This window comes from Cnephaeus nilssonii (assembly GCF_951640355.1).
Source record: "Cnephaeus nilssonii genome assembly, chromosome: 2".
Classification (NCBI taxonomy): domain Eukaryota; kingdom Metazoa; phylum Chordata; class Mammalia; order Chiroptera; family Vespertilionidae; genus Cnephaeus; species Cnephaeus nilssonii.
In genome coordinates, this window is record NC_137073.1 from 72,705,185 (window position 1) to 72,731,195 (window position 26,011).

Here is a 26,011-nt window from a genome sequence, read left to right on the forward strand (position 1 = left end):
AGTAGTCCTGTCATCAACACTTGTGGGCTCTGCTTCCTCATCTAGCTAACCTGAGGAAGCTACTAGTAGATGAGTTTGTCATTGGCCACTGCAGCTTCCTTTGGCTTCTTCCCATGTCTTCGAGACCATCCTCAATTGCTTCAGAAGGCAATTGTTTTATTTTCCTTGTTGGCCCACAGGGTGATTCTGCCACTGTAGCTGCAGGCCTGGCATCATGGAAATCTGACAAGCCTGCCTTGCAGAGACCTAACAGATGGGCTTCTTTCTCTTCTTCCTTTATTACAGTCAGAGAGAGGCCCAGTGGAGGAAGCTGCAGGCGTAGAGTCACCCTCTACAAGGGAGCTCTTGTGAAATTCACTCTACAGGGAAAACAATACTATGGGGGTGTCATTTTCAGTTGTGCTGTTGCTGGCATGACAATTTAAACAGTTCTGATTCCCTGATCTGTTTTGGCTTGGTTTCCACTCTTGCATAATGCACATGCTGGGTTCTTCGTATTGTGGATAGCAAAGAGTCCACGGATACCTGGGCTCAGAGAGCTGCAGTGTTCTTTAGTTTTCTGAGTTAAGCAGAATCAAAGATATGTATGTATGTATGTATGTATGTATGTATGTATGTATGTATGTATGTATAAATATAGCCTCATATTTTTATGGCTAAACAACATAGCAATTTTAAAGGTCAGTTGTAATCATTACTATATATTTTAGCTATACTAAAAATACATTAGTCCTTGACTCTAGGTGCTCATTAGAATCAACTGGGAACTTTTCAAATTATTGATGCCCAGATATTACTTTAAACCAATTGAATCTAATCTAGAGTGGTGGCGCCCAGACATTTGTATTTTTAATAAACGGCTCAGATGGGTTGAGAACCACTGGTAGAAGATAATACTGTTAAATAACCAGGTTACACTCTAACCAGCTTATGAAATACGTTTTCCTGGTGAATCTTTCCCTGGATAATTTTCCCTTCTTAGCCCTAGAGGTAATCATTAGCTTAAATTTTGGTGTTTATCATTTCTATCCAGATATTTAAACTTTTACCACATGTATATGTGTGCTTGTAACAATAATATGGTATGGCATTTATAAGTTTTAACAACTTTGTATAAATGAAATGAAGTCATATCTATCTTACTGAAGATTTTTGTGCTCAAGATTTATTCATACCCCTTTTTAAAGCACTCTGTGGGCCTTTTGCTAATGACCCACTGAGCTGTGAAGAAAGGTCAAAGTAAAAACACCACTTTTGGGTGAAGCAGCAGCATATTGTGTTGTTTTGCTTCAATTGGTGGTGTGACAAGGTGGAAAGAAGAAAGAAAGAAAGAAGGAAAGAAAAAGAAAGAAAGAAAGAAAGAAAGAAAGAAAGAAAGAAAGAAAGAAAGAAAGAAGAGAGAGGGAGGGAGGGAGGGAGGGAGGGAGGAAGAAAAAGAGAAAGAAAGGAAGAAAGAAAGAAAGAAAGAAAGAAAGAAAGAAAGAAAGAAAGGAAGGAAGGAAGGAAGGAAAGGAAGGAAGAAAAAGAATAAGAAAGAAAAGAAACGGAAGAAAGCTTAAAAAAAGACTTACTCACATTGATATATGTAGTTTTAGCTCATTGTCACTAAGTATAGTATCCTATTATATAAATACTAGAAGCCTGATGCACAAAGATTCTAGAATGTGCTGGAATGGGCTTTTCTTTCCCTGGCTGCTGGCACCGCCTTTCCACTCCGGCCCAGCTCCTTTCCGCTCAGGCCCCCGAGCCGCCTCTTTCCGCTCCAGCCCCCCCTTCCCACACTGCACAAAGGCCCTGAGAGACCGGGGGTGGGGCAGAACGCCTGTGTCATCGCCATGGTGATGACGTAAGCATCCCGCCCCCGTCACTCAGCACCTGTGTATGCAAATTAACTGCCATCTTTGTTGGGTTAATTTGCTTATCACTCCTGATTGGCTGGTGGCGTAGTGGAGGTACGGTCAGTTTTCATGTTTGTCTATTATTAGGTAAGATTAAAACATTTTTTTTTGAAGTGAGCCATTTTAACAGAACTATTTCCATTTTGGGATATTTTCTCCCAGTTTTGTCTTTAAGCATACATATATTAATAGTGAGCAAACAACAAGTACTGGCAAGGATGTGGAGAAAAGGAACCCTACCTAGTACATAGCTGGTGGGAATGCAGACTGGTACAACCACTGTGAAAAACAGTATGGGATTTCCTCAAAAAATTAAAAATGGAATTGCCATTTGACCCAGTGATCCCACTTCTAGGATTATATCCTAAGAATCTGGAAACACCAATCAGAAAGAATACATGCACCCTTATGTTCATAGCAGCATTATTCACAATAGCTAAGATTTGGAAATAGCCCAAGTGCCCATCAGTAGATGAATGGTTAAAAAAACACTGTGGTACATTTACACAATGGGATATTATGCAGCTGTAAAAAAGGAAGGCTCTCTTACCCTTTGAGGCAGCATGGATGGACCTGGAGAGTATTATGCTAAGTGAAATAAGCCAGTCAGAGAAAGATAAATATCACATGATCTCGCTTATATGTAGAATCTATTGAACAAATTAAACTGACAAACAAAATAGACCCAGAGACATGGAAGCATGCCACAGACTGATGAATTTCAGAGCAGGGGGCAGATGGGAAGAGATTAACCAAAGAACTTATCTGTATATATCCGTAATTCATGGACAGACAATAGTGCAATGAAGGCCTGGGGAAGGGGCAGGAGTGGGGGAAGGGAGTCAATGAGGGGGGAAAAGGGGGACATCTGTAATACTTTCAACAATAAATATAAATTTAAAAATATAGTGATAATTCCATAATATCTCAACTTTGGGTGCTTTTTAAAATTTATTATAAACTTCTTTCCATGTTTCATAATGATTATTTAATTACTACATAATTTCCCTTCATGTTTATTTACCTAACTATACCCCTAATATATTTTGGAGAATGAAGCTGATAATGCTGTAAGGAAGATTTGGAGGTGTGTAGCTCACTTGTTTTGTTCAATTATTTCCCTAGAATAACTTTCCATGAGTAGGATCATTGAATCAAAGGCTTTGAATGATTTTATGATTCTTGATACATTTTATAATATAGTTTTCCAAACGCACATTTACCGTCTCTGGTTTAACACTAGATGATTTTATTTCATTAGAGAATATAATATTAGGAATGCTTCTTTTGGAGAAGCCATACTCTTGGTTCCAAACTCTTAGAACAAATCAAACACTGAAGAAAGTTCCCGACATGGAATCAATTTAAATAGACTAATATACAAAGCTAAATGGAATCACAAACACATGAGAAATAGCAAATAGATTGCATAATAAATCTTTTCCAGATGTGAATGAACAATGATAATTGAAAATTCCAGACTTATGTTGCCTAAACTCTTTACTACACCTCAGCCTTCTCACCTGTAGAATGGGATTATAAGAGAAATAATAATAACAATGAGTAGCACAACAACATTTTTACAGTCGTTTCCGTGTGCTGAGCACTATTCTAAACACTTTACATATACTAGCATTGAATTTTCCTATCAACCGTATCATGTAGACATTATTATTATTATTCCTATTTTATAGTTGAGAAACTGAAGCACAGAGAGGCTAAATGACTTTTCTAATGTCATATAGCTAGTAAATGCAGAGCCAGAATTCTAACTCAGACAGTCTGGCTCCAGAGTTTACACTTATAATCACTAAGTAAATAAGATGGTTCATATAAATATCTAGTCAAATGCCTGGCACAAAGTAAGTACTCAATAAGTGCTTGATATGTTATTATTATGTATTTTTTAAAAACCAACTGAGTTAGTACAGAGACTTAATTAATTTAAAAGCTCTAGAAAACAGAGTCATGAGTGGAAGTTTCAGCAAGGCAAATTTTGAGTCAATAGCAACTCTTGGGCAGTGGACAGGAATAAGGAGAGGCTGAATGGCCACTTGTCAAGAACATTGTAGAATAAACTTCTGCATCAGGTGGGTTGCTGAATTAGATGACCTCTAAGACTCTTTCCAACTATAGGTTTCTATTATTCTAGGTCAGAATCTTATGGTTGTTGTTTTTTTCTACACAGTAAAGCTTCATTTGTTTTCTTTAATATTAGTTTCAGTTTATGATCCTTGTTGATGATATTTTCATTGTAATTATCTGAATCATTCAACAAGGAGAGTGTGGCTTTGTTGTTTGTGTAAGTTTTTGGCAGTCTGTTGTGTTGTAATGTTTGATGTGTTACAACACTTGACCATTATAATGATGGGTGCTGGATAAACCAACATATAAACCTATAAGTTACTATGTTGTGGTGGTCAGCCTCCTAGCAGGCATCTACATGGTTACTGTCACTTGGCTAAATCTCCTTTGGAATCTGTCATCTTTAGCTATCAAGAGAACATTCAGGCCTATGAAATCATCATATGTGGCTTTAAATGTTTATATTGAAATTGCTTATGATGGAAGTGAGTTGATGTCACATAACAATTTGCAAGTGACTCAGGGGTGTTCCAATGAGTTTCCTGCTGGGAAGGGGAATTGTTCCTTGGGGGAAGTACTGTAATAGTTTTGCTCAAGTCTTGGGGAAGCCACATCTGCCATTACGATTTGCCTTCCCTTTGGATTTCAACCTGGGCAACTGTTTTGTCTTTACTGTTATATCTTAAACAATCCTATAGAATAATGCACAATTTTACATGTCAACTTGATGTCATTTCTCCCAAAAGGGTGATTATTTAAAGGGCATAGTCAATTCCATTACAAAGTTGTTGCTGGAATTTATAGCAGATATACTGGACTGTCTCAGAGTACTTAGAAAACAATTTCTCCTTAGTTATATGTTGTTGTCTTTAATTTAATGTTTTACGTTGTGCTGAATGCAGTTACTATGGAGATAGATGAAAATAGGCATAGAGTTTTGGGTGTCAAATTGTTAACAAATTTACTATGTTAAAATAGAATGTGGAGTCAGAAGGAAGGAAGATAACATTCAAAACAATATTATGAGAGTTAATCTATAATGTAGAGGGGAATGAGAAAACCAGAGAGTAGATAGGACTTTATTCTTTATCTTAAGATTTTCCAAAATCTTAAAATAAGTAATTTGAAGTGTTCCTTTTTGAATATTCACTGAAACATACAATTTGCCTTATAAAGAAAATAATCTCCTTATTTAGTGGGATTTGACTACTTTCAATATGAATTTAAACAATAACTCTCCTAAAACAAAACTTGTTATAGGTTGACTTCTATTTATAATGGTACTTTCATGCAAATAACTCAGATATTTACATTATGCATATCAGTATTTATACTCTGTGTTTAACTTAGAAACACTGTAACTCAAATTTAAAAAATGAAAAAGTGCCACTGTATTTTGAGTAAGCTATAGTTTGCTTTGTAATCTGACTAACTAATAAACATTTATCAGTACACATTTGGGGCATCTTGCTTTTTGGAACTTCTAAGAAGGTGGCAAGCTATCTGACAGTAATTATAAGTGTCATTTGTGTTATTCATAATGAATCCAACAGGATGAGGGTGGTGTCTTTCCAGTCACCCACGAATTTGGATTAGAACCCTTAAGTCTGGAATGACAGCAGTGGACAATAAGAGTGATTGCTTTTTTGGAATGTAAGTAGCATTTTTAAAAGAACTTGTATTATTTACATACATAAAGTAAATATTGAAAGATTGGCTTAGGCCAAAAATACCCAAGGTAATGTTGCAGGACTGGATAGTAAAAGGATGGGCTCATATTACGGACTTTTCCAGATAGGAATTTTCTTTTTTATCATGCCTACTTAAGATGAAAGTCAATTTTTTATTCAAATAAAACAGAAGAGCTCCTTGATGCAGCCCCAGAGGGGATTGAGCTGAAGGAGCTGAGAATAGGGTCTACTGGACTGGTGGAGTCTAAAGTAAGTGAGTCTGACCAGGCTGGTGTTGAGCTGAGGGGACAGTCCTAGCTCTTGGGGAGAGAATCTTTGCTTGTGAGACCCGCCTTCCTGCGCCTGGGTCCCTCCCTTTCCCTCAGCGAAGGCAACTTCCTGGACCCCAGTGCAACCGTGGCTGAAGAACAACTGCTGGTCGAATTGTTTGTAAAGGCTAGCAGGGATGGGGCCAAGGCTGAGAGCCCCTTCTCCCAGAGACTCTTCATGGTGCTCTGGCTCAAGGGAGTCACCTTCAGCATCACCACCACTGACACCAAGAGGTTAACCAAGATGGTACAGAAGCTGTGTTCAGGAGGGCAGCTCCCATTTCTGCTGTACGGCAACGAAGTGCGCACAAGTCACCAGCAAGATTAAGGAATTTTTGGAGGCAGTGCTGTGTCCTCCAGGTACCCCAAGTTGGCAACTCTGAACCCTGAATACAACACAGCTGGCCTGGACATACTTGCCAGATTTTCTCCCTACATCAAGAATTCAAACCCAAGCCTCAATGATAATCTGGAGAAGGGGCTCATGAAAGCCCTGAAAGTTTAGACCATTACTTGACATCTCCCCGCCCCCTGCCCCTCCCTGCCCCCAGAAGAAGTGGATGAGACCAGTGCTGGGCATCTCTCAGAGGAAGTTTCTGGGTGGCGATGAGCTCACTCTGGCTGAGTGCAGCCCATTGCCAAAGCTCCACATAGTACAGGTGGTACGTAAGAAGTACCGCGGATTCTCCATCGCCGAGTTGTTCCAAGGGGTGCATCGGTACTTGCCCAATGCCTATGCATGGAGAGTTCGTCTCCACCTGTCCAGATGTTGAAGACATCGAGCTTGTCTATGAGCAAGTGACCAAGGCCCTCAAATAAGCTCCTCCTGAGCTATATCACCCCCCTCCATTTTTCTCCACAAAGGCTCCTGGTAGTTTCCACTTGACTACCCCTTGGACACACTCCAAAATGTCCAGTGGGAAGTGAATTCTCGAGCACTTGTGCAGGACTGCCTTGGGGATGAAGGAAAGGAATGGGAGATCTGGGTGAGATTTTTATTGTGGGGTGGGGTGAGATGGGTAGGACAATGTATTTCAGTAATAAAATGCAGAATGAAAAAAATAAAACAGAAGAAAATTAAGAACCATAATTCAGAAGGGAGTTGACAAATTTTTTCCCCCCAAGAAATGACAAATGTATATTATAGCCAAGTAAAAATCTCAATTAACATTACTCTTAAGCAAATTATACTTTGACAACATCTTGCTACGTGTTAGAGATTGTATAGTTATAAGTATGAAATTTGAAACTTACTTTGACATATTCCATTTCGTGTAACATTTGGAAGAAAGTATGCTGAGCATAGCAGTTTATCATTTATAAAACAAGGCAAGGAAATTTAATCTAGAATCTTCTTCTGGTAGATTAGTTGAACAAACAATACTTTCCTATAGACTGAGACGTTGACACTGGCCTTTTGCCCATGGTAAAGCCCTGAGTAGGGACAAGGCACCCAATTTTGAGATGAAAAAAAAAAAAAAGAGTGTTTCTCTTCTCTGCTGGGGAAGGAAGCACAAAGTAATTGAGGCAGCTTGAGTTTATGCCTCTTATTTGAAAAAGTCCTTCTTGCACAGGTATTTCTCTTTGCTTTTAACACCTTCTGTTGTGGAATAACCCAGCCAGATGGTTACTTGACAAAATACATTTTTTTTTAAATGAAGGGATAGCTTATAAACAATGATGTGCCAACAAATTAGACAATCTGGAAGAAATAGTTAAATTCCTAGAAACATATAATCTTCCAAATTGGAATCAAGAAGAAAATCTGAACAGACTAATTACAATTAATGAAATTGAAGCAGTAATCAAAAAACTTTCAAGAAACAAAAGCTATGGGCTAGATGGCTTCACAGGTGAATTTTATCTAACATTCAAAGAAGAACTAAAACCCATCCTTCTCAAACTACAAATAATTTAAGAGGAGGGAAGATTCCCAAACCTGTTTCAGGAGGCCAGGATTATACTGTTTCCAAAACCAGATAAAGACACTACAGAGGAAAAAATTATAGGTCAGTATCTCTGATGAACATTGATGTAAAAATCCTCAACAAAATATTAGCAAACTGAATTCAGCAATACATTGATCAAGTGGGTTTTATTTCTGGGATGCAAGGTTGGTACAATATCTGCAAATCAATTAACATGATACATTACATAAAGTAAAGAATACAAATCATATGATCATATCAAGCATTTGACAAAATCCAGTACCCATCCTATCTAATAAAAGAGTAATATGCAAATTGACCATCACTCCAACACACAAGATGGCTGCCCCCATGTGGTCAAAGACGGCTGCCCCCATGTGGACACAAGATGGCCACCACAAGATGGCCAGCAGGGGAGGGCAGTTGGGAGGGACCAGGCCTGCAACGGAGGGCAGTTGTGGGCGATCAGGCCAGCAGGGGAGGGCAGTTGGGAGGGACCCAGGCCCGCAGGGGAGAGCAGTTAGGGGGGAACCAGGCCTGCAGGAGAGGGCAGTTAGGGGTGACAAGGCCTGTAGGGGAGGGCAGTTAGGGGCAAACAGGCCGGCAGGGGAGCAGTTAGGCATCAATCAGGCTGGCAGGGGAGTGGTTAGGGGGTGATCAGGCTGGCAGGCAGAAGTGTTTAGGGGCAATCAGGAAGGCAGGCAGGCGAGCAGTTGTGAGCCAGCTGTCCTGGATTGTGAGAGGGATGTCCGGACATCCCTTGAGGGGTCCCAGATTAGTGCAGGCTGGGCTGAGGGACACCGCCCCCCCATGCATGAATTTCGTGCACCGGGCCTCTAGTTTATGATAAAAGCTCTCAGCAAAGGGGGAATAAAGGGAACATACCTCAACATAATAAAGGCCATATATGACAAACCCACAGCTAACATAATACTCAACAGGGGAACAACTAAAAGCATTTTCCTCAAAATCAGAAACCCAGAGATTTCACTTCTGGGTATATATCCGAGGAAACCCAAAGCATTAATTCAAAAGAATATATCCACCACTATATTCATTACAGCATTATTTGCAATAGCCAAGACATGGAAGCAACCCAAGTGCTCATCAGTAGACAGATGGATAAAAATGTAGTGCTACATATACACTGAGTGGCCAGATTATTATGATCTCTGAACGCATAATAATCTGGCCACTCAGTATATATATATATATATATATATACACACACACACACACACACAAATATGCAAATTGTTCCCTTGACCAGGAGTTCAAGCAGGCCGGCTAACCACCCATGTCCCCTCCCCCTGGCCAGGCTGGCCGGACCCCACCCATGCATGAATTCATGCAACAGGCCTCTAATATATGCCTCTCTCTCTCTCTCTCTCTCTCTCTATATATATATATATATATATATATATATATATATATATGTGTGTATATATATATATATACACATATATGTGTATATATATATGTGTATATATATATATACATATATATATGTGTGTGTGTGTGTATATATATATATATATATATATATATATATATATATATTAGAGGCCTGGTGCATGAATTCGTGCATGGGTGGGTCCTGCCAGCCTGGCCAGGGGGAGGGGACATGGGTGGTTAGCCAGCCTGCTTGCTGATCGAACTCCTGGTCGAGGGAACAATTTGCATATTTGCCTTTTATTATATAGGATATACACTGAGTGGCCAGATTATTATGATCTCTGAACGTATAATAATCTGGCCACTCAGTGTATATGATGGAATACTACTGGGCCATAAAAAAGAATGAAATCTTAGCATTTGCAACAGCATGGAGGGGCCTAGAGCATATTATGCTAAGTGAAATAAATTAGTCAGAGAAAGACAAATACCATTTTGTTCTTTAGATCCTAAAGAATAAAATAAACAAACAAAATAGACACAGACCAGAGGGAAGGGAGATTGGGGGATGGGTAAAATAGTGAAGGGATTACTAGTAAGATGTACTAAGTGGTAGTTACAATTTCATCCTAGGGATTTCAAGTACAGCATAGGGAATATAGGCAATACAACTGTAATAACTATGTATGGTGTCAGGGAAGAACACTTTGTAAAGTATATGATTGTCCAACCAAGTATATGTTGTACACCTGAAACTAATACAAAATAATACTGCTTGTAAACCGTAATTGAAAACTAAACTAAACTAAACCAACAATTAAAAAAAATGCACGGAGGGCTGCTCCATGACAAGGTTGGTATGGAAGAGTTTATGATATTGGGTTGAGTCCCGTGAATCACTGTTGCAGAAAGTGAGGTCAGTGGCCTGCCCGCTGAGATCCCAGCAGTAGTGAAGGGAAGTCTGGCCAGTGCCATTTGGGGGGCAAAACTGCCTCATCATCATGGCGGCCTTGCCCTCCCTACTTCTTTTCCCACCCCACCCCTCCAGTCAGCCCAGATTGGCGGCTGCTTATGCCCCTCTGAGGAAAGGAAAGGTTTCTCCTCTGCTCACTTTTCGATGGTGCTATAAATTCCTTTTAGGAACCAACCTTTACAAAGAGCAGGAATCCCTGCATCCAATGCACTTGGGACTCCACAGACGAAGTTAGCGACAATCCAGGCTCCTGGCAGTGATTTAGGCATGAATCAAAGGATTTAGAACTGGAAGGGGCTTAAAAAACTTAACAAATCCAACCTTTTCATTTTACACGTGAAGATCTGAGACTGTGTGAGAGCCACAGAGCTAATTAGTGCCAGAGAAATGGGACAAGAACCCAAGTCTCCTGAGCAGAGTTCTTGTAAATGGAAGAGCATGTCATCATCTCAGATCTGTGGGTGTAGCCTCCAGGCCAGTGCTCATTCCAATGTGTAGTTACTAAGTGATGTTGGTAGAAAACATAATTTTAGATGGGGTGATTTCAGGCTTCATATTTAAAGAAATGAATCGTGAGTTTGTCATGTGCAAATGAGAGCCAAACAATTCTCTTCACACTATTTTATAAAACAATTATAAGCCCCACAGCTTTTCCTTATTGGAATGTGTCCTTAACTGAACTCAAGATTAAACACTTCACCTTTGATCCCTTTGAATGTCTTTCACACGGAGGAAGCTAAACTTGAAATCCTGAATTCTCTGCTCCATATTTAGAGATGATTCCCTTTGTAGTAGATACTTTTTATCTGAGGCTTAAGACTAGACAGCTGTGTATCCATTTAATAGGAAGACCTAAATTTTGTCCCATCTAGGCATCCTGCCCAACTTGCAAAACAGAAATCCTTGCAACTCTTTTTTTTCATTTGGCCTGTTATATTTTGTGTGAATTTATACAAAGTGAAGAATGTTCAAGGAGCAGAAACACAGACAAAAACATTTCATAATTAGCATCCTGGAAGCAAAATGCATTGCTTTGTTCCTGCTCTCCATAAATACACAGAGGAACAGAATGCAGATATTGGTCCTATGAAAGTTTTAAAACAGGTGACTTTTTACAACATTGCTTACCTATTGTGTGCTAGACATTTTTTCCCCATATGTTCTTTTATTCAAGGAAATGTTTTATTCTCCTTCTGGTTTGTAGTTGTCATAAAAACTTATTCTTGGGAAAGGATTTTATGTTGATTATTTATACTTTAGTTTATGTATTTACCCCATAAATACCTCTTGAGCAACGATTATGTGTCAGACAGTATGCTAGGTGCGTGGATACAGTAGGGAGAAAGCAATTAGAAAAATTCATGCCTTTATGGCTTAGATTAGTGAGATAACAACTTAAGGAACTCTTTGAAGGAGATGAACAAAGTGCTAGGAGACAGGGGGGTTTGACCTGCTCATAAAAGCCAAAGAAAGCTTCACTGTGAAATGATGCTTGAGCTGAAATGTGAGGGAATTGAAGTTATCAAGGAGGGAAGAGTGATTCAAGTCAAGAAAACAGTATAAGCAAAGGCCCTGTAATAGCAGAGGGTCAAAGAATATAATACGTATTAAAATTTTTGCTTTTTCTGTAATATGGTGAATAGGTTTCACTGGGTTTTAAAGGATACAGGTAGACTGAGTAGGAGTTACTAAAATAGACAAAGCTTGGCTAAAACGGTGGAGAAGATAGAGGGAAACCAATAATTTTGACAGAGTTGGGGAATGGTTTGGCCATGGAGGTGAGGGAGAGGGGGTGTCATGGATGACTTCTGGCTTTCAGGCTTGTTCAATGGAATACTAGTTCACTGAGGTGAGCCACTGTGGAAGGAAACCAGGTTAGGAGTATTGGTGAGTATGGGTAGTGGTAAAAGCATGAATTCATTAAGGTTGGGCACTTTTGAGAATCTCAAGAGGATAAGGTAAGTTGCCAGTTGTATAGTTAAGTTTGAAGTCTGAGAAGACAGAGACTTGGACTGGAGATATAAATTTGTGAGTCATTTCTGTATGGGTAGTAATGAAGAAATTGAATAGAGATGAGAGCACCGGGGGAGATAATATTTTAGAATGAATCTGAATAAATGCCTTGCTTTCCTCTGGGATGTGCCTTTTAAGCCTTGTCTAGGTCCAGAATAAATAGCCTTGATTCCTGCTCATGGTCTTTTAGCAGTTGGAAAAACATATGAATTGGGCAGAAATGTCCTTAACATTATGCCAAATAGGTAGAATCTGCTGGAATTGTTGAAAAGTCAACCCAAAAGTCATGAACAATATTTTTTAAATCTTTTTTAAAAATTAAGTTTTAGCTATCTGCTTGGAAGGCAGATAGTGCATATGGAAAGAACAGGTAAAATGCAGAGATGTACACAGTAAATCAAATACTGTGTTGGCAAAATAAAACAACCTGATTAAAATGATCAAAGATGTCCTTTTTAATGTAAAGTAGTTTGAAGATATGTTTTGTGTGAAGATTGAATTAACCTCAAACATCTTTTCTTTTAATTTTTTAAAAAAATTTTAAAATTGATTTTAGAGAGGAAGGGAAACATTGACCCCCGTACTGGGTATGTGCCCTGGACTGTGTGTTCATTTTCCTTCATGATGTGACCTGTAATTAGCCATCACAGGTAGGAGAGCTGTAACTCTTAGTGTTCTTGCTCTTGCCCTCTCTGCCATGGAGTGGTTGAATATTCCTTCCCTGTCTTGTTAATTTTGAGTTGAGAAATTATCCTTCCAGATAAAACAAATATTTATTAATTATCTAATATGTGGTGGGCATTGTGCTGGATGTTTTCATCTTTATTATCTTATTTAAGAACAAATAGGTATTTATTAGGTGTCCACTATATTACGAGGCACTGTGAAGAGTCCAAATAGGTAGGATCAAGAGTTTATCCTCAGGGTGCTTATGGTCTGGTTGGAATGAAGAGACAAGAAACCAGAAAACAATTAGTATTTAATTGTTTATATAAGTGCTATTCAGGTTAGAATAATCCTAACAGGCTCCCTGGAGGAGGTAGGAGTTGATTTGGGCTTTGAAGGAGGGGGGAGGTTTGGAGAAGCAGAACTGGTGTGGGAAGGGACACCCGAGAGGAAGAACAGTCTGAGAGGATGCCAGGCTTGGTAAAGCACAAGGAAGAGCCGAGCCTGACTGCCAGCTGGAGCTACACCAACAGAGCACCTTCCTTAATGACCTTGATGCTACAGCTGATGCTTAATGCCTGGAACTTTTAAATCAACCAGGTAAAGAGAACTCATAAAGTTTTTCTTTTAATATAAAAGTAATATAATATTTTATATAATATTTGGGGAAATACAACTGGTTATAAAAAAAGACAATTTAAATTACCCCTAATCCCACTACTATTATTAATATTTTCGTATATAGGCTTCTGTAAAACTTTGTATGCATACAGATGGACAAACTGACACACAAAATCAACCAACAGGTCCCTGAAAACAGGATTTTCTATGATAGTGTTTTGTTACAGTCATCCAATGAAATACTGTAAATAAAAATATTGATGGATTTATGAACTATGAAGTGCTTCCACACAATGAAACACTAAGAAACTGTTTTAAAAAGATGTATTGTTTTTAAAAGATGAAAGGTAGATGTAGATTTATACATCTATCTTTCATCTTTTTTAAACAATTTCGTAGTATTTTATTGTGTGAAGCACTTCATACTTCATAAATGTATATACATATATACTTTTATACAAGAAATTCCATAATATATTACTAGGTGAAAAAAGCATGTTACAGAACATTATTGAGGTTTAATTCACTTATTGGCATTATTTTAATTTTTAAACAACATAACTGAAATATCAATAAGGATATTCCCATATAAAAACTATGGGATTATTTCACTTAGCATAATGCTCTCCAGTTCCATCCATGCTGTTGCAAATAAGCCAGTCAGAGAAAGATAAATATCACATGCTCTCACTCATTTATCCTATCTAATAAAAGAGTAATATGCAAATTGACCATCACTCCAACACACAAGATGGCTGCCCCCATGTGGTCAAAGATGGCTGCCCCCACGTGGACACAAGATGGCCACCACAAGATGGCCAGCAGGGTAGGGCAGTTGGGAAGGATCAGGCCTGCAAGGGAAGGCAGTTAAGGGAGATCAAGCCTGCAGGGGAGGGTAGTTAGGGGTGACCAGGCTGGCAGAGGAGGGAAATTGGGGGCAACTGGGCCTGCAGGGAAGGGCAGTTGGGGAGGACTCAGGCCTGCAGGGGAGAGCAGTTGGGGGGACCAGGCCTGGAGGGGAGGGCAGTTAGGGGTGACCAGGCCTGCAGGGGAGGACAGTTAGGGGCAAACAGGCTGGCAGGGGAGTGGTTAGGGGGTGATCAGGCTGGCAGGCAGAAGTGGTTAGGGGCAATCAGGAAGGCAGGCAGGCGAGCAGTTGGGAGCAAGCAGTCCTGGATTGTGAGAGGGATGTCCGACTGCCCATTTAGGCCTGATCCCAGATTGGGCCTAAATGGACAGTCGGACATCCCTCGAGGGGTCCCAGATTGGAGAAGGTGCAGGCTGGGCTGAGGGACACCCCTTCCCCCCTCCCCGTGCACGAATTTCATGCACCAGGCCTCTAGTGGAATATAATGAACAACATAAACTGATGAACAAAAACAGATCCAGAGACAGAGAAGCATCGTTCAGACCCTCAAACCTCAGAGGGAAGGTAGGGGAGGGTGGGGGTAAAGGGGAGAGATCAACCAAAGGACTTGTATACATGCATATAAGCCTAACCAATGGACACAGACAACAGGGGGGTGAGGGCATGAGTGGGGGGTGGGGGAGCATTGGGAGAATAAGGACACATATGTAATATCTTAATCAATAAAGAAAAAAATACGTAAAAAAGAAACCTATGGGACTAATAATTATGTGACATTTTCCATTATTAAATATTCTTTAAGCATAACTTCTATTGGTTATGTAATATGTCATCATATGAGCATGCAAAAACTTACTTAATCATTCCTTTGTTGTTCCAAGTTTTACATTATTATAAAATCTTTCTCTCACATACAGACTTTTAAAATATAGATTCCTAGAACTATTGAGGCAAGGGAAATAAATGTGTTTGAGATTCTTGCCAAATTGCTTTCCAGGAAGACTGTCATGGTTTTTCCTTTCTACCAATTGTGTACAAAAGTACAGGTCTCATTGTACTTAAAATAGTTGAAAATTCCTTTGAAAGTTAATAGGAGAAATAGTACTTCATTGTCATTTGTATTTGTATTACTAATAACATTCAAGATTTTTTATTTATCAGCCGCACATATTTTTTATTTGAATAATTTAATTCTTAACATTTATTTATTTTTATATTAAAAATTAATAGACTTAATTTTAGAACAGTTTTACATTTACAGAAAAATTGAACAAAAAGTACAGAGATTCTCCACATCTCCTTTATCCACTCTCCTCTCAGTTTCCCCTGTTATTAACATCTTGCATTAATATGGTACATTTGTTTTTAATTGGTGAACCAATATTGCTACATTATTATTAACTAAAGTCTACAGTGGGTTCACTCTTTCTGTTGTACAGACTGTGGGTTTTGACAAATGAGGACATATATGCACCATTACAGTATCATACAGAATAGTTTCACTGCCCTAAAAAATTCTCTGAGTTTATCTATTTATTCCTCCTTCCACCATAACCTCTGATAACCGCTGATTTCTTTATTGTCTCCATGGTTTTCTTTTTTCAGACTGGCTTCTTTGACTGGGCAGCATGCATTTAAGGTTCCTCCGTGTTTTTTTGTGGCTTGAGAGCTTATTTTTATGGTTGAATAATATTCAATTGTATGGATATCCCATGGTTTATTTTTTTACCTATTGAAGAATATCTTGTTTGTTTCCAACTTTGGGGATATAAATAAACCCGCTGTAAGCATTTGTATGTAAGTTTTTGTATGTACGTAATTTTCAACTAACTTGGCTAAATACCAAGGAGTATGATTGCTGAATCATATGGTTAAGAGAATGCTTAGATTTATAAGAAACTGCTGAACTGCCTTCCAAAGTGGCTGTACCATTTTGCATTCCCACAAGCAATGAATGATAATTGTTGCTTATAGTACATTTAAACAATATATTAACAGCAATAACAAGAAAAAAATCTTTGCAGAAGCTATTTATCTATGAAGAAGAACCATTTATGCACAGAGCTTTCTTCCCCACAGCTTACTGATCACATTTTAATAATTTTTTCAGTGGATAGAGTTCTACTTCACTGTGAAGGATTTGGCTGTAGGTAAATTCCTCCAGAATTCTATGTGTTTTTTATGTTGGATGTTTTGAATTCTTGATTGTAATAATAATTAAGAATTCTTTTTTAAGTCTTAATAAATCCATATGTTGCACTCAATAACACCACACAGAACACAAGTCAACACTTTGCTTTATTTGTTACACCACAGTAAAATCTTTCACCAATCAATTTTGCATGTAGGCAAAATTAACTTCAGTGTGTAAAACAACCACAACACTTTGAATTGAATTATTTTTAGGTTCATGCAGTGAAGGATTCAGTTGTCCTTGCACATGTACCAGGGAACTCCCAGGACTGTATCACAGAAACAGATTCATTCAATCAGAGGTTCATGAGCTAGAGGGACTCTCAAGGTGCTTTTTAGTTTAGTCATAAGCCTGACCCAATTTAAGTCACATCCAACATAGGATGCTTGCCCTAATCTAAAACTCCAGGTATTCTATTCTACGGAAGCAGAAGGGTTCATAAGTTTTTTTATTTTTTTGATACATTCTTCCTTAGGCTAACCCAAACTTCTTCACCTGCAGTTAGAAAATCATTTGTTTGTGGTGTTTTTTTGTTTGTTTGTTTCAAAAGCAACCATGAACATTTCTCTTGAAAGTTGCTAAGAGAGTAGATCTTAAATGTTCTCACCATTACATAAACAACAACAAAAAGTAATTATGTGAGGTGAGGAATATTTTAACTAACCTTATTGTGGTAAACATTTTGAAATATATACAGGATGGGGCAAAAGGAGGTTTACAGTTGCTCATATGGAAAATAATACAATCTCTCTCTATATATAAGCCTAATATGCAAATTGTCCCCACAGAGTTTGACCAGGAGACCTATAGCTCACTCTGACATGCGCTGACCACCAGGGGGTGGCACAGAACAAAGGAAGGCCACAGCTGGCAGCCAGCAGCCAGGGAAGGGAGGCCCCAGCTGGCAGCTGGAAGGAAGGCCCGATTGGCCCTGATTGCCAGCCAGGCCTAGGGATCCTACCCGTGCACGAATTTCGTGCACTGAGCCTCTAGTAATTAATTAGTAATATAAGAATAAACTGTTTTGTGTACTCACAACTGTAAACCTACTTTTGTCCTATCCAGTCTGTATATCAAATCATTACATTGTACACCTTAAACTTACACAATGTTATGTGTTAATTGTATGTCAATAAAGCTGGGAAAAAATGTAAATTCTTTACATACATAAAGACATATTCCCTTTCCCCCTGGCTTTTGTGTCATTCTTAAATATGACTTTCTTTTATTTCTGGATTTTTCTATTCTTTTTTTTTTTTTTTTGCATGAGATTTTTAAAGTTGAATTTTGGTTAATAAAATTATATAGGTTTCAGGAGTACAGTTCTATAATACATCATCTGTATATTGTATTATGTATTCACCAACCCAAGGCAAGTCTTCCATTACCAGTTATCCCCCATACCCGCTTCTACCTCCCACCACCCCCTTTTCCTTCTGGTAATTACCATACTGTTGTCTGTGTTTGGGAGTCTTTTTCTAAAGCCTTCACCTTTTCCACCCAACCTCCAACCCCCTTCCCCTCTGACAGCTGTCTGTCTATTCTTCTTTTGTGTATCTATGAGTGTGTTTCTATTTTGTTTGATAGTTTATTTTATTCATTAGATTCCACATATAAGTGAAATCATGTTCTCTGACTGGCTTATTTCACTTAGCATAATATTCTCCAGATCCATCCATACAGTCACACAAGGTAAAATTTCCTTCTTTTTTTATGGTCAAATAGTATTCTATTGTGTAAATGTACCACAACTTTTATATCCACTCATGTACTGATGGGCACTTGGGCTGCTTCCAAATCTTGGCTATTGTAAATAACACTGCAGTGAACATAGGGGTGCATATATTCTTTCAAATTAGTGTTTTGGGTTTCTTCCAGTATATTTCCAGAAGTGGAATTGCTGGGTCATAGGGCAGTTCCATTTTTAATTTTTTGAGAAAACTCCATACTGCTTTCCACAGTGGCTGTACAAAGTTGCATTCCCATCAACAGTGCACAAAGATTCCTTTTTCCCCACATCCTTGCCAACACGTGTTGTTTGTTGATTTATTGATGTTAGCCACTTTGATGGGTATCAGGTGATATCTCATTGTGGTTCTAATTTACATTTCTCTGATGATTAGTGACGTTGAACTTTTTTTCATATGTCTATTAGCCATCTGTATGTTCCCCTTGGAGAACTGTCTATTCAGGTCTTTTGCTCATTTTTTAATTGGATTTTTTTGTGTGTTGAGTTTTATAAGTTCTTTATAAGTTTTGGATATTAGCTCCTTATCAGATATATCTTTGTCGAATATGTTATTTCATTCATGGGTTGTCTTTTCATTTGGTTGATGGTTTCCTTTGCTGTGCAAAAACTTTTTAGTTTGATGTAGTCCCGTTTGTTTATTTTTTTCTTTTGCTTTGCTTGCCTGTGGAGATATATCAGAAAAAATATGCTCTGAGAGATGTCAGAGATTTTACTTCTAGGAGTTTTATGGGTTTGAGCATAACATTTAAGTCTTTAATTCATTTGGAGTTTATTTTTGTCCATGGTATAAAAAGGTGATCTAGTTTCATTTTTTTGGATGTATCTGTCCAGTTTTTCCAACACCATTTTAAAAAAATATATTTTTATTGATTTTAGAGAGGAAGGGAGAGAGAGAGATATTGATTGGCTGCCTCCTGCATGCCCCCTACTGGGGATCGAGCCCACAACCCAGGCCTGCCAAACCAGCTAGGGCTCCAACACCATTTTTTGAATAGACTATCTTTACCCCATTTTACATTCTTGACTCCTTAGTCAAATATTAATTGACCATAAAGGCACGGGTTTATTTCTGGGCTCCCAATTCTGTTTCATTGATCTTTAAGTTGTTTTTATGCCTGTACCAGACTGTTTTGATGACTATGACCTTACAGTATAGTTTGATATCAGGCAGTGTGATTCCTCCCACTTTGTTCTTCTTTATCGAGATTTCTGTGGCTATTCGGGGTCTTTTGTTTTTCTATTATTTTTGAACTTGCATATTTGTATCTTTCTAAACAATTCAGTTAACATTTATAGAGCAGCTACTATGTACCAGATATTAGACTAAGTTCTAGGAATTTTTTTAAGGAACTATAAAGAATAGGAGTTGGCACACTTTTTTTCTTTAAAGGACCAGAGAGCAAATGTCTGGGGTTTTGGGGACTATACAATCTCTGTCCCACTACTTAACTCTGCCTTTGAAGTGCAAAGTCAGCCATAGACAGTAAGTAAACAAATGAACATGGCTGTGTGCCATTAAAACTTTTTCACAAACACAGGTGGTAGACCCCTGTCTAGGAGATCACTTGTACTCTAAAACAAATTAGAATATAATGTTGCCCAGCCTGTATGGCTTAGTGGTTGACCCGCGACCTATGAACCAGGAGGTCATGGTTCGATCACCAGTTAGGGCACATGCCTGAGTTTTGGGCTGAATCACTAGTGGGGGCATGCAGGAAGCAGCAGATCAATGGTTCTTTCTCATCACTGATGTTTCTATCTCTCGCCCCTTCTCCCTTCCTCTCTGAAATGTATATATGAATATAATGTAAAGAGTACTCTACATTACCAGTATAAGTGTGGTAAGTAAACTCTATTTGCAGTATGAACAACTTGCTGTTGGAATATAGTATAGGGAATAATACATTTTACCGGGGGCTGCTGAACAAGGATTTAAAGGATTTCAGGAGGAAGAAAGGATTTCAAAAAGAGAATTCCAACTAGTGTGAGCAAAAGCTGTGAGCATGAAAGAACATGTCAGGTTTGGGAAACCTTGAGTTCTTTTGTGGCTAAAACACAGTGTGTTTAAAGGAAGATGTGGGGGAAAGCTATGCTGGAGCCAGATGTGAAAGGTCCTGAGGCTAACCACTGGGAACTGGATTTTACTAGTAGCTGTAGGCAAAGACTGGGACACAATCAACTCTATTTAAAAATGAATTCTGGAGGTCTACACCACGCAGAGGGCATTTTAGAGTGGGAGAGAGTGGAGGCAAGGAGACAAGTTATAAAACCATTTCTGCTGCCCAAGTGAAGCTTGAACTGAGGAAGTGGCTTTGGGATAGAAAAGAGACTTTCGGAGGATGAATTAACTGGCCGTAATAACTGAATGATTGTTTCTGGAATTCTGGGATGATTAACTGGTTGGTTGTGTGCCAGTTACTTAGTACTTAGATTTTAGATTTGCTCTCCGACCCCTTCCCTGCCCTTCCTTGCTTTGTATCTCAGGGAACTGACCACCCCACCTCCGTCCCCGCAAACTACAGTTCCCAGCTCCCTTGTTTCTTTCTGGCTTCTGGTTAAGCACAGCCAAATGGGAGTTGGCAGAGGAGAACCCAAGTGATTTCTCCCTCTCTCCCCGTTCCTGTGGCATTAGCAGCGTGGCTGAGTCGCCTGTGTATTTCTAGCTCCTACTGTGGTCCAAGGTTCCAACTTCTACTTGGAGACTTTGGCTCTTTGGCATCATAACACCACCTCTTCTGTGTTGTTTCAGCCCTAGCGATAATAGTGGCTTTCTGCCATTCCTAATCTCTGGGTTGCCTCACCTTCCTCTGTTTTCTCTTTTAGCTTTTCTGACATGTTTGTAACCCATTCCCCAGGTTAAATTCCTTCAATTGAACTACCTAGCATAGGTTCCTTTTTCAGACCAGATCCTGACTGATTAAAAATAATCAGCCTTAACTCCTGCTCCCTCTAGTGCATCCTTCGCAAAGCTAGAGAGACGAATTTTTTTCAAATTAAAAAGTTAAAATTAATTTCACCAAATCAATTTCTGCCTCAGGGCCTTTGCACTTGACACTCCTGCTGGGAATGCCCTTTTCTCAGCTCTCTGAACGTGTTGTCTTCACACAGGTCTCTGTTTTCATGCCACCTCTTCAGAGATACCACCACCACTCACCTCCTTATTCTGGTTTGTGTTCTTCATCACATGTATCACTCTGTGAAATTATATCCTTTATATCTTACTTCTTTGAAGTTTGAGGGTGGAAAAATTTGCCTTGTTCACTTTTCCATTCTCAGCACCTAGTATGGGCACTGGCATATATTAAGGATGACATAAGTATGTGTCGATTAATAAATGAATACTTATTTTACCTTTACAAGGTATTGTATATCAGAGGTGCTTTGTATATTTTATTTTTATTATTTTATTATTTATTTTTATTATTTGGCTTTTATGCTTTCTCTTCCTGCAATGTCCTCTCCCATTCTATCATCACTATTCATCTTTCAAAACAGGTGGAATTTTTTCCCGCAGGAAACTTTCTCCTCCTGATTCCACATATGGAACTCACTTTTCCTCCTTTTGGGTTCCATCAGCAAGACTACATTTTATTGCATTTATTTAATATTTGTCTCCTTTTTTAACCTCTTAAGGAGAGGTAAGACACATGAGTTTTCACTTCGATAACTTCAGTATCTAGAATAGTGCCTAACACACAGTTGCGTTTAGTAAATACTTGTTGAACAAACGAATGAAGTGGCAGGTACAGGAGATTTTCCAACTTCACATTCCTATTTGTTTCCATAAACTATGAATCACTGGGAAAGAGAAATGGTTATATACCTGTAAAATGGGGAGGATGGTACCAACCTCACACCATTTGTGGGGAAGATTGAGGTAATGAAATGAAAACTTCTAGGAAAGTATAAGTATAATACAAATAAAACCCATCATTCCTATATTATGTGGAAAGGGTTTCTTCCATTGACAAGATACATTCTGATGCGAATGTCAGTTTTACTCAATACTTGTCTACAAGAAACCTTAAAATTTCTAGAATTTTCAGGATGATTTGGGAAGAAGGTGTCTTTATGGAAGTAAGGTTAAGATACACTTCGAAGAAAACATCATTAGGAGCACATGCTTGCCTTTTTAAAGGTTTGGTGAATCCTAGGATGAAGACTTCCTTTTAAATTTTCTAGGGATAAATCTATAGAGACCATAGGTAAGAGAAGTACACACTTAGGGAGGCCCTCACCCTACAGCTAGACTTAGGTGCTGGTCCAAGGTGGGCAGAGTCATGTACAACATGAACCCAAGTCCCTAATCCAACACCGTGAAGGACTGTTTGTTATCTGAGCACTGGAGTATTGGGTCCTGACAGGTGCTCTCTTGCTTTTGTGCCTTTAACTCAGCGATTTTCAACTGGTATGCCACAAGAATTTTTAAAACATGCAATACCAGCCCTAGGTGGTTTGGCTCAGTGAATAAAGCATCAGCCTGCGGACAGAAAGGTCCCGGGTTTGATTCCGGTCAAGGGTACATACCTTTGTTGCAGGCTTCTCCCTGGCTCGGCCCTGGTTGGGGCACGTGCAGGAGGCAACCAGTCGATGTATTTCTCTCAAAAAGATCTTTCTCTCTGTCTTTCCCTCTCTCTTCCACTCTCTCTAAAAATCAATGGAAAAATATCCTTGGGTGAGGAGTAAAAACAAACAAACAAAAAACATTAAATACTTGACTATTTAATCAGGGTCACTGACCTCTTTTCCTTTAGATTGTCAAAATAAAAATGACAACAGCCAACACAATAGCTGTCCTGTGTGAATGAATCAAAATTACACCTACTTTTTTTTTTTTTTAGATTGGCAAAAAATGTATTTTTTTGGTGTCGCAGAATTTTAGTAATTAGTTCATGTGTGCCATGAGATGAAAAAGGTTGGAAAAAAATCACTCCTTTAACTCTTTAGCTCCTGCTGCTGTCACTTAGAGAAGAAAAGGGCAAAGTGAAAATGTATGATCCACTCTTTCTACCAACATCTTTATCCTTTGCTATTCTCAGGTCCTTTGTACACTGAGAGGCTATTTTTTTCTCCAGCCATATTTTACATTGGAGTAGCACTAAGTACATAATTTATATTAAGCAAAAAACCAGAAGGGAGAAACAGATTTTTTAAAAAACTTTTAATACATTTAAAACAGAATTAGAAACTTTAAAAACATTTTAAAGTATTTAAGCACCAAAGTGCTTTTTATAAGGATAAAACTAATGACAGAATGTTGGTTTTCATCCAAGAATTTCTTAAAGACAAAAGCAGTCAATTAAAACACATCTTTATTGATCCTGGGGGCTCTGGGTGAGGACATTGGGTTGAACTGGGAGCCTCTATGTAAAATTGATTGTGGTCTCAGAATTTAAAATGAATTCATAGTGTGCTGAGGAGCTTTCTCCCTTTGTGTCACCCACATTGCCCTTCCATGAAGGTGGTATTAATCATAATTTCAGGCATAATTTAGTTTAAACACTTTTTAAAAATCCCAGTTCTATTAAAACAATTATGAATATTTTTGCTACTGCACAGAGCCAAGTTTTAAAAGAAACTCAAGTAGACCTTAAAAAATTAAAAAGAATGAATTACCTGCTTCCCCCAGCCTTTTAAAAATTAAGTATTCTAAGAAAATATTATATGCGAGTGGCTGGCATTTAAGCATTAGTTGCTCTCTTCTCTGTGCTGCCATACTTCTATGTTCATTTCTCTCTCTCTTTTTAAAATACAATATTGCATTTAATTGCATGTTTCTACCCTCATTAGACCTGAGCTCATCTGAGCCAGGACCAAGTCTTACCCCTCTTACGTTCCTCAGTGCCCGTGTTATGAGAGCGCCTAGTGTAGAATTGTTTTTCAATAACTATTTCTTGAATGAATGAAACATTTTAAGCTCTAGGCCTTTGTTTGACTCTCACCCTAATTATATAATTTTTAGTTCATAATAAGCACTAGCTCTTAATCAGATCAAAAGATGCCCAAGCCCACTTCTAGTAAAAGAAATACAAATTAAAACTACTACCTTTTCATCAATCATATTCCTGCATATGTTGTAACATAGTATCAATACTTTGTTAGTTTGTACACTAATATTGCTTCTAGAAAGGCATTTTGGCAATATCTATCAAAATTTCAAACGAATATGCCCTTTGACCCAGGAATTCCACTTCTAGGAATTTGTCTGACAGATATTCTCTCACAGATGATATATGTAAGAAATTCACTGTGGCATTGTTTATAGTAGTAAAAGCCTGGAAATGACCTAAATATCCACCAAGAGGTGACTAGTTAAATAAATAATGGTACATGCATTCAATAGACAACCTAATCTAGAGGAAAAGAATAATGAAGCAGCTTTGCATATATTGATATGAGGTGATTGCTAAGATATGGTATATCGCTAAGTTAAAAAAAAGAAATTCAAGACAGTATGTAATATGCTACCACATATAATTTAAGTAATGATAAGATAAATAGACACATTTGCATGTATATCATAGCTATCGCAGAATGGATTCAGAAAACTCTAGTAATATTGTTTGCTTCTAGTTCTCGGAACGGGGTGGATGGGTAACAGGGAGCTATGATCTGTCACAACACAAATGTTCTATTTAACCTACATGTTTGACCCTTTACCGTTTTCCCATTGCTCTTAGGATTAAGTACAAAATTCTTCTCATAGTCCACAAGGTGCTTCATGGTAGGACTCTGCTCTACCTCCCCTGCCTCATCTCAGCCCTCTCCCTCATTGTTTGGTCTGCTTCAGTTCTCTTTCCCCTCTCCTGGCTTTTGCAGATGCTGTTCCTCTGCCTGGAGCACTCATCCCCTCCATCCTCGCCTGTCTAATTTTCCTAGTGGTCTTTGAGACATCAACTTTGAGCAAAGTAACCTATTTCAGCAAAGTAACCTTTGCTACCTCCCAGACTAGTGTAGTCCCCTCATAGATGCTCCCATGGCACTCCAAACATCTCTCTCAGTAGCTAACACTACAATTGCAATTAATAAATTATTTGCGTGATGTCTGTTTTCCTTACTAAGCTGATGCCTGTCTTGGTTACCTAGCACAAAGCAGGCACTCCTAACCACTTGTGGAAAAAAGACTAGAAGGATTGTAGGAATGAAGGTGGGAGGGAGGGAGAAAATAGAGAAGGTAGCCAGTAAGGGAGGGAGGAAGGGAGGGAGGGAGGGAGGGTGGGAGGGAGGGAGGGAGGGAGGGAAGGAGGAAGGGAGGAAGGAAGGGAGGGAGGAAAAACAATGGCACTGAAACCATTGTAAAGAGCTATCCCTAAGTGTGTTCTTCATTAGTAATTAGCTTGTGGGTTTACTAGTCTCAGATTTATTTGAAAATTATATTGTTAACTGTGTGGCCTTAGAATTTCTACTTCATAAAAATTGGGTATATTGGTTTTTTGGGTATTTTGTTTAGTAAAAAAAGGTTTATCATCACTGATGGATTTTTGTTTTACTTTAGCCTAAAAATCATGTAATTCTGAATATCTCTTCTCTTACCACTAAGCGGCAGTAACTTTTTACACAGAAAGCAATGATTTCTGTCTTTTATGAGTGGGGAAGGTGTTTCAATATATATGTGTTACGA

At 38.5% G+C, this 26,011-nt stretch overlaps 1 protein-coding gene and 1 pseudogene across 3 annotated transcripts in view; both read left to right on the top strand.

Annotated features, from left to right (window-relative positions):
- DMGDH (dimethylglycine dehydrogenase) overlaps positions 1 to 26,011 on the top strand; it is a gene marked incomplete at its 5' end in the record, with an annotated part of 192,342 nt that overhangs the window by 38,867 nt on the left and 127,464 nt on the right. The window lies entirely within an intron of this gene.
- LOC307109876 (chloride intracellular channel protein 1-like) lies at positions 5,596 to 6,801 on the top strand (annotated as a pseudogene). Its single transcript has 2 exons — positions 5,596 to 5,636; positions 6,001 to 6,801. The product of its transcript is annotated as a chloride intracellular channel protein 1-like (transcript).